General features: G+C 45.8%; 1 protein-coding gene across 7 annotated transcripts in view; it reads left to right on the forward strand.

Moving 5' to 3' along the window:
• RAP1GAP2 (RAP1 GTPase activating protein 2) overlaps positions 1-8517 on the forward strand; it is a 262143-nt gene that overhangs the window by 100765 nt on the left and 152861 nt on the right. Inside the window, exon 1 of one of the 7 annotated variants that reach the window (XM_006167577.3) lies at positions 987-1221. The exons of the other annotated variants lie outside the window; for them this stretch is intronic. The gene's annotated coding sequence lies outside the window, so the exon portion shown is untranslated. Of the gene's footprint in view, positions 1-986; positions 1222-8517 lie in introns of those variants that run through there. 7 annotated transcript variants of the gene reach the window in all.

The following is an 8517-nucleotide window of genomic DNA, read 5'->3' on the forward strand; positions in this document are numbered from 1 at the left end:
TATTTATTTATATTTAAATTTAGCAAAAGAAGTGTCATATCCAGGGTCACTCAGCTAGTACAGAAGAGCTGGGATTCAAACTCAGCTCTGTCTGATGTGAAATTCTATGCCTTTTCTCCCACCACCAATTATATGGTGACCCTTCACCTCTCCGTGCTTCGCTTTCACTGGCCTATGAAGGGGACTGTAGTGCAGCTCAGAGGGGACCAGATCTATGAAAAAACTTCAGAGATTGAGAACCATGGCACCTCAGCACATTCTCGATGTTTTTGAAGGAAGGGACCAGAAGGGTCTCTGGCACAGCTGGACTTCTTTTGAATACTCGTTCTGGGCTGGGTGGTGGTGGTGGTGGAGGAAGGGTCTGTCCTTTCAGCTTCAGATAAGCTGGAAGGTTTCCTGGCTGCTGTCCTTACTAATTGGAATAAAAATTCTCGCTTCTCTATGTGAACGGGAAGGTCTGGGCTGCAGCCTGGGTTACCCATGCCATCTGTATTTTAATAGAACATTTATTTTAATAAGATAGTTCATCCGAGATGCAAAGGCTAAAACAGTGTGTAAATCAAGAGGTAACTTCGGTTTCAGCCTGTCTGAAAACCGGCTCTGCAGTGTCCCAGGAAGGGCTGTGTGACATCAACCAAGGCCAGTTACCGGTAGCTGAGAAGGTCCCCCAAGGGCACGGCCATGTGGAGGCAGGGCACAAACTGTGGTGCAAGTGATGGGAATGGAGACACCTGGGTCCCACGTCTCAGTCATGTCTCAGTTCCTCTCGCCCCTGCCCCCGCTTTGGAGAGTCCTGCCAGCCCCCTCTGCAGTGTCGCCTTGCCCTCTCTTTCCCCTCCATAAATGCAAATGCAGGCAGCAGTCCTGCTTGCAATCGGGCTGTAAATCGATCGTGCTGTTTCCATTCACTTCTGTCAATATTTGTGGAGTGCCAGGTATGCACTGGACTACAGGGTCTGGGGGAAGATAAGACCCTCTCCATGCCCCAGGCAGCCTACACTCCAGGAGGAAAGACCAGCTGTGTAACTTGAATCCGTAGGTGCTGCAAAAGGGAACAGGGCACCCCAGAGGTCCGAAGAAAGGGGGGCCTCCCGAGGAAGGCTGTGTGGAGTTGGTGCTATTTGAGGTGGGCTGTGAAGACTGGACACGATTTTTGAAGGGAGAGATGGAGTAGAGAAGTACATCCTAGTTAACTGAGACAATGTAAGCCAAGGAACACAGGTAAGAAAGGCAGGGGACACCTTTGGGTCCTTCTTTGGCTGTGACGTGGATTTCTATTCTTTCTTTCTATCTTTAAATTTGCTATAGGGGGGCCAGCAGGCATAGCATGGTGGTTGGGATGCAGGACTCCCACATGGCTGACCATGGTTTGAGTCCTGGACCTGGTAGCTAGCTTTCTCACTTTCTCTCTCGCTGTCTCTGGTGAGTGCACATGCCCTGTAACAAATAAAAAAAAAAGATAAATAAAATTAAACTAAAAATTATTAAAATAATTTGTTATAGGGTGAGTGTGCTCACGAGAGAGAGAGAGAGAGAGAGAGAGAGAGAGAGAGAGAGAGGAAGTGAGAGCATTTCCCAGGGGATGGCCATGCCACAATTCCTTTTCCTCCATTCTCCTTTTGGGATCTTGGGCATGTACACACATGCACCCAGAATGTTTTCAAGCTGCCAGGCCCAGGACTTGAACTTCATGCCACTGGCTGGCTCAGTGTGGATTTCATGGTGGGAAATGAGGCTATCCAGGTGGCCTGAGACCATCCTCTTGTTAGTGTAGAATGCCAGGGACAGGGGCAGGTTAGGCAATGAGAACCTTCCCTGCTCCCTGTCTGCCTTAAACTTACATGGCAGTTTGAAACTAGTTAGCATACAAAACCAGAGTCGGTCAATAGGATACTTGAAACTTAAGTTCTGTAACATTTGTTTTATCGTAGCTCTGTTAAACCAAAGTTTGGGAGCAGAGGGTCTTTGTATTGGGGTGGTGGGTGGTATCCCTGAAAAGACTATCTTTTGATAGGTAACTTCACTGAATTTGGTTGCAAGTGACAGATTCCAGTTCAAATTAACTTTTTTTTTTGAGAGGTTTTTGCTATAGGATACGTGTGCTCGCCAGAAAGACAGAGAGAGGCAGAGAGACAAAAAGCGAGAAATCACCTTCCATGGGGGTTGGCCATGCTGCAATCCCTTCTCCTCCATTCTCCTCTCAGAATTTTAAGCACTCATGCACACCTACCCGGCATGAGTTTAAGCCATGGTAGACTACATGGGAGTCCAGCGACATAGCCATTGCACCAACTGCTGGTCCTCAAATTAACTTTAAAAAGAAGGCTTTTCAGTTTAGATAACTCGTAAGTTCAAAGGATACGGGTTCAGGTATGGGTAGATCTAAGACTCAGACGGTGTTCTTGGACACTGGTCCTCTCTCTCTGTCTCTAGGCGTTGCTTTCTTTTGTGTTGGCTTCCTCTCCAGTTGGATATTGCACAGAGATGGACCATGGCTGCTCCAGGCTTACATTCTGCCAGTTCAGCAGCACTGACGGGGAGATCCAATCTGTCTCCCAGTAATTTCCCAATGCTCAGGGAGGTCTTCGGATGCCAACCTAGGATCTTTCCATAGGGTCCAATAGTGCTATCACTGTGCTACCACCTATTTATTAATGGAATTTTAAAAATTGCCAGGAGACATCAGGGAGAAACAGACAGAGGGAGAACGCACCTCCATGGGAGTCCCAGAGATGGTGACTCACATACCCATTCCTGAACTTAGGCCGGGGAGCTGGGATATACTGATTAACCAAGTCTGGGTCTTGTGCCCACTCCAGGTTCAGGAATAGAGTTGCTCAGCTAATGGAATAGGAGGGATGGGTTATCCACGCAAATGTGTTGCTATCAGATGAGCAGGCGATGGGAGGTGGCAGGAAGGAGACCAGTAGCCGTGCATACTGGACGTGGTGGTTTACCTGTGTTTGTCCTGGCTCAGTTTGCAGTTTGACTGGTGGCTGCAGCCACCGGGACTGTCCAGGTGCAGTAATGGCTGCCTCTGCCTCTCTTTCTTTGCTAATGCGGCATGTTGGTTCCCCTGGCTTCAGGAGTGACCACATCCCTGCTCTCGATTTTCCCTGAGTCCATTCTGAACAGCGAGGCAATCACTCTGGAGACTGCCCTGCACCTCCTCTGAGAAGTAGTCTGGCCTTGCTCAGGGTTGGCCTCAGTCTGGGGTTGGATAATGCACCCTGATCTTCTTTTGCTGATGTTCTATGTGGCTTAGTCGCCCTTCAACCTCAGAAAGTCTGGATTCCTTGAATAGAGATCGCTGTCCCATATACCCATCTGGCTAGTGGGTGCTCTTGGTCTAAAGGCCCTGACAGAGAGTGGGGCTGGCTCTCTGAGGTCCATCACCCTGTTAGAGGGCTAGGCCCAGCATTTGTCTCAGGGGTCTTGGAGGGAGAGACCGCTAGATAGTAAAACTATCACTGCAGTAGGACAGAGGCACAGCCTGGAGCCTCCTGGAAAATTCAGGGGAGTAAATGTACACAGTGCTGGAATTGTGGCCCTCAGATTCCCTATCTGTGATAGGAGACCAGGACTAATGAGTCTTTTTCACTTGTTCTTTTTTTTTTTTTTTTTTATTTCTTTCTTTCTTTCATAAAAGGCAGAGACAGAAACACACATAGAACCAGGCACTTCCAATGTGGTCTTTATGCCACGATCCACTCCCAGTCCCAACTGGTTAAATCTGAGGCACAGCGTGCCTGGTGTGTTCAGGAGGTCTCAGGATGCCAGCCTAGGGTCTTTCCTATGGGGTCCAATAGTGTTATCATGTGCCACCACCAATTAATTAATGGAATTTTTGTTTTTAATTGCCAGGGTGCATGTGTATTCTTCAGTGAAGAAGAGAGAGAGAGGAAACATACCCTGCAGATAGGTGTGGTCATTGCCACAATCTTTTTCTCCATCCTATTAGGATTTTGGGCATGTGCAAACACAGGTCTGACATGTTTTTTAATCCACTGGAGCTGGGACTCAAAACTGTAGACAGCCATATGGGATCCGACTTCCTTAACTGGCTATCAGGCTGGCCCTTTAATGGAGTGTGTGTGTGTGTGTGTGTGTGTGTGTAAATAAAAATCTTATTCAGCAATTTCACTCCTAGGTTTTTACCCCAAAGAATTGAAAGTAGGGACTCAAAAAGATACTTAATGGACCAATGTTTATAGCAGCATTATTCACAGTAGCTCAAAAATGGAAGCAACCCAAGTATTCTTCAACAAAAAATGGGTAAGCAAAATGTGGTAAATGCATACAGTGGACACACAGAATGGAATGAAATTCGGATGCAGTGTGGATGAATCTTGAAGACATTATGCTAAGGGAAAAAAGCCAGACACAGAAGGACAGATACTGTATCATTCCACTTGGTCTCAATCTGTTCTGGCTGCTATAACAAAATAGCATAGGCTTGGGGGCTTGCACGGTAGACATTTATTTTTCACAGTTCTGGAGGCTAGAAGTTCAAGATCAAGGTCCTGGCAGATGTGATGTGGGCTGCTTTCCGGTTCTTAAACAACCATCTTCTTGCTGTATCTTCACAAGCCAGAAGAGGCAAGGGAGTTCTCTGGAGTCTCTTTTATGAGAGCACTAATCCCCATTTTTGAAGGCTCTACTCTCATGACCTAGCACTTCCTAGTATCATGACATTGCACATTAGGATTTCAGCATGAATTTTTCTTTTTTTTTGAGAGTTTTTTTGCTATAGGGCGTGCGCTCGCCAGACAGAGAGAGACAGAGAGACAGAAAGCAAGAAATCATCACCCCCCAGTGGGGATGGTCATGCCGCAGTCCCTTCTCCTCCATTCTCCTCTTGGGATCTTGGGCATGCACGCACACGCGCCAGGCATGAGTCTTAAGCCACCGGGTCTGGGACGCGAACTGCGGTCAACTATGTGGGAGTCCAGTGACATAGCCATTACGCTAACTGCTGGTCCCGTGCATGAATTTTTTTTAGGGGATGGGGTATACAAACTTTAGTTTTCAGCACAGAACTTATATGAGGTACCTAGAATAGGCAAATTCATAGAAGCAGAAAGTGGAATAGAAGTTACCAGGAGGACCGGCAGGTGGTGTAGTGGTTAAGGGTGCTCGACTCCCACAAGGCTTACCACGGTTCAAGTCCCGGACCTGGTGGCTTGCTTTTTCACTTTTTCTCTCTCTCATCCTCTGTCCCTGCCTGGTCAAATTAAAATAAGTAAATAAATAAAGTTAAATAAAATAATTTTTTTCTAAAAAAAGGAAGTTACCAGGGGCTGGAGAGAGGGACAATTATCGTTTAATAGGTACAGGGTATCTGTCTGGGAAGATGAGAAAGTCCTGGAAGTGGATAGTGGTGATGGTTGCACAACACTGTGAATGCCGCTGAATTACACACTTAAAAATGGTCCAAACTGGGGGACCAGCAGTTAGCATAATGGTTATGTCGCTGGACTCCCATGTAGTCAACCGTGGTTTGAGTCCTGGACCTGGAGGCTTAAACTCATGCCGGGCGTGTGTGCGTGCGTGCCCAAGATCCCGAGAGGAGAATGGAGGAGAAGGGATTGTGGCATGGCCATCCCCCCTGGGGGTGATTTCTTGCATTCTGCCTCTCTGTCTCTCCCCTGGGGGGTGATTTCTTACATTCTGTCTCTCTATCTCTCTCTGTCTTTCTGGTGAGTCCATGCGCCCTATAGCAAAAACCTCTCCAGAAAAAGAAAAAAAAAAAGGTCTAAATTGGAGCCCGCAGGTGGCATGGTGATTAAGGTGCTGGATTCCCACATGAGTGACTGTGTTCGAGTCTTGGACCTGGCGTCTTGAAGATCACACCGGGCACGTGTGCACGCGTGCCCAGAATCCCTAGAGGAGAATGAAGGAGAAGGGATTGCAGCGTCACCATCCCCCTGGGGGGTGGAGCGTGATTTCTCATTTTCCCTCTCTCCTGTGAGCACACATGTCCTATGGCAAAAGCAAACAAACAAACAAAAACAAAGAAAAGATCCAAATGGTAAAACCAAAAATACCCCAACAAGCTTTATTCAGAATCTTAATGTGTAAAACAGAAAAAGAGACTGTTTCTCTGGGTTAAGATGGGGTGTGCCAGTGGGGGTGGCTCTAGCCTGTTTTCCACGAACACTGAGATGTGTTTGGAACCAGAGTTCCTTGGGGACTGCAGGGAAGTGTCAGTCCCCTCTTCCTTAACAGTCCATGTTCTGAAGTTGAAAGTCCCCAAGGGCTCTGTCCTGCCCAAGCCTGTGCCCCCTCACTGATGGTCACGTGTTGATGGGAGATCAGGCCCAGGGAGCAGGTGCTGGAGGCACTGGGCTACCTGGTCGGGGGCTCTCCATTCATCTCAACTCATCTCGATGTTTCCCTGCCCTGTAGGTGTGGGCTTATGGACAGCCATGTGCCTGTGCCTTGCTGGGCTCTCCTAGGAGGCTGACCAGGTGGGTGGGGACTTCTGGGGGCTCAGCCAGGGAACCAGGAGGCATGTGGAGGGGAGAATCTTGCTTTGGGTCACATGAGAGAAGGGCTTGAGTTTAGTGACCATAGTGTCACCTGCCTACCCTGAGATGGGCTGCAGCTACCCTAGACTGCACAGACTCACAGAGTGGGCATCAGGGGTAGGTGTCTGGACCACCTCTGACCACTGCATGGACTCGGAACCTTCCTCTGAGCATGCACTGGGCTGCTTCTTGCCAATCTGGTTTTTAAAAGAAATGTTTATTATATTTTTAAAATCTATGCTCCTTGCAGAAAATTTGGAAAACACTGAAAAGTACAAAGACTAAAATAAAAAATCATCTGCAGTCCCAGATGGGGGGTTGCAGAGATAACTATTATTAACATTAATATGTTTTTTCTCTTCTTTTCTTTTTTTTTTTTTAATTCAAACACACACTCTCCCACACAAGACATTTACATCTGCATCTATATCTGTTTCTCTATCTTAGAACAAACTTGAGATTACCCTTTATGTACAGTGTATTCGTCAGGAGTCTTGGTGGCAAGTGACAGAAGGCCAGTTTAAATCAGCCAAACAAAATAGGAGGATTTATTTGATTCAGAACCACCTGCAGTATCCATTTTGTCTCTTGTCTCTGTGTTTCTCTTTGTGTTGACTTCATTCTCTTGGGTCACTTGTCCTGTAATGTTGGTTAGATCCATGGTTGTAGAATATTGTGGACTAAATATTTTGACACTGTTTCCACTAGAAAGGAGAGAAAGCTCCTTTTCAGTAGCTCCAGTTGACACATTCCAGGGAGGGTAGGTTTCTGATTGGCCTGATCATCATCATGTGCTCATCTTTGAACCAATCCTTGTATCCAGGAACAACAATTGGCTGAGTGTGAGTAGGGGCTCGCTCTGTGGCTAGAGTGTGGACGCTGTGATTACAAGAGCCCTTTCTGGGGCTGGCTGTGTGGTGCAGCAGTAAGGTGCTGTTCAAGAGAAGCTGGATCCCTTGTGGTGGCCATAGTTAGCCTGAAATGGTGCATGGACGCATGCCCTGGACCCTGGTGAGCTGGAGGGCTGGAGGAAGAGGATTATAGAGTAACCAGACCCTATGGAGGGTGCTCCTCTCTCTCTTGTGCATGCAGGAGAGTTTATCACTATAACGAATAAAGAAACATAAAGAGTCCTTTCCCGTGGGAGAAGAGTGGTTTTGTAAAGTGAAGGTGGAGGCTTTTTTTTTTTTTTTTTTAAAATTTTTAAAATTTTATTTTTTTCTTTTCTTTAAATTTTTTCTACATTAATTCACTATACATCATTACAGCATACAAAATGAATTTTACATCCAAAATACACTGTATATTGGCTCAATCAAGCCCATCAACATGCGTGTTATCAACAAGTAATTTTCCATTTCTTATGTCTTGTATACTCTGCTTTTTTTTCATCCTTTTTAAAAAATTTATTTATTTTTGTATATACATTCAATCTCTTTGCTTATTCTTTTTGTCTAGATGATCTAACCAGAGGAGAGAGTGGAATGTTGAGGTCCTCAATGATTAGTCCATCTCTGCCTTTAGTTCTAGCAGCGTTTCTTTCACAATTTGGGTGCTTCAGTGTTAAGTGCATGGACATTTCTAAGAGGTCTTTTTTGGTGGATTTGGCATTTTACTACTATATAAAGTCTTTTTTTGTCCCTTCTTACAGGTTTTGTCTTCAAGCCTATTTTTTTCTGATATAAATATCACAATTTTGGCCTTTCCTTGGTTTTTGTTTACATGAACTATCTATTTCCAGCCCATCTCTTTCAGTCTATGTATGTCTTTATCAGAGAAGTGTGTTTTTTATAAGCTGTAGATAGAGGCCTCCTGTTTTTTGTTTGTTTGTTTTTGGTTTTGTTTTTATTAATCAAGCTAGTCTGTATCTTTTGATTGGAAAATTTAATCCATTAACATTTCTTCTTCTTTTTTTGGAGAGGTGCTATAGGGCGCGTGCCCTCGCCAGACAGACAGAGAGAGACATAGAGACAGAAAGCGAGAAATC

Source organism: Tupaia chinensis, unplaced genomic scaffold (genome assembly GCF_000334495.1).
Source record: "Tupaia chinensis unplaced genomic scaffold, TupChi_1.0 Scaffold144899_1, whole genome shotgun sequence".
Lineage (NCBI taxonomy): Eukaryota > Metazoa > Chordata > Mammalia > Scandentia > Tupaiidae > Tupaia > Tupaia belangeri.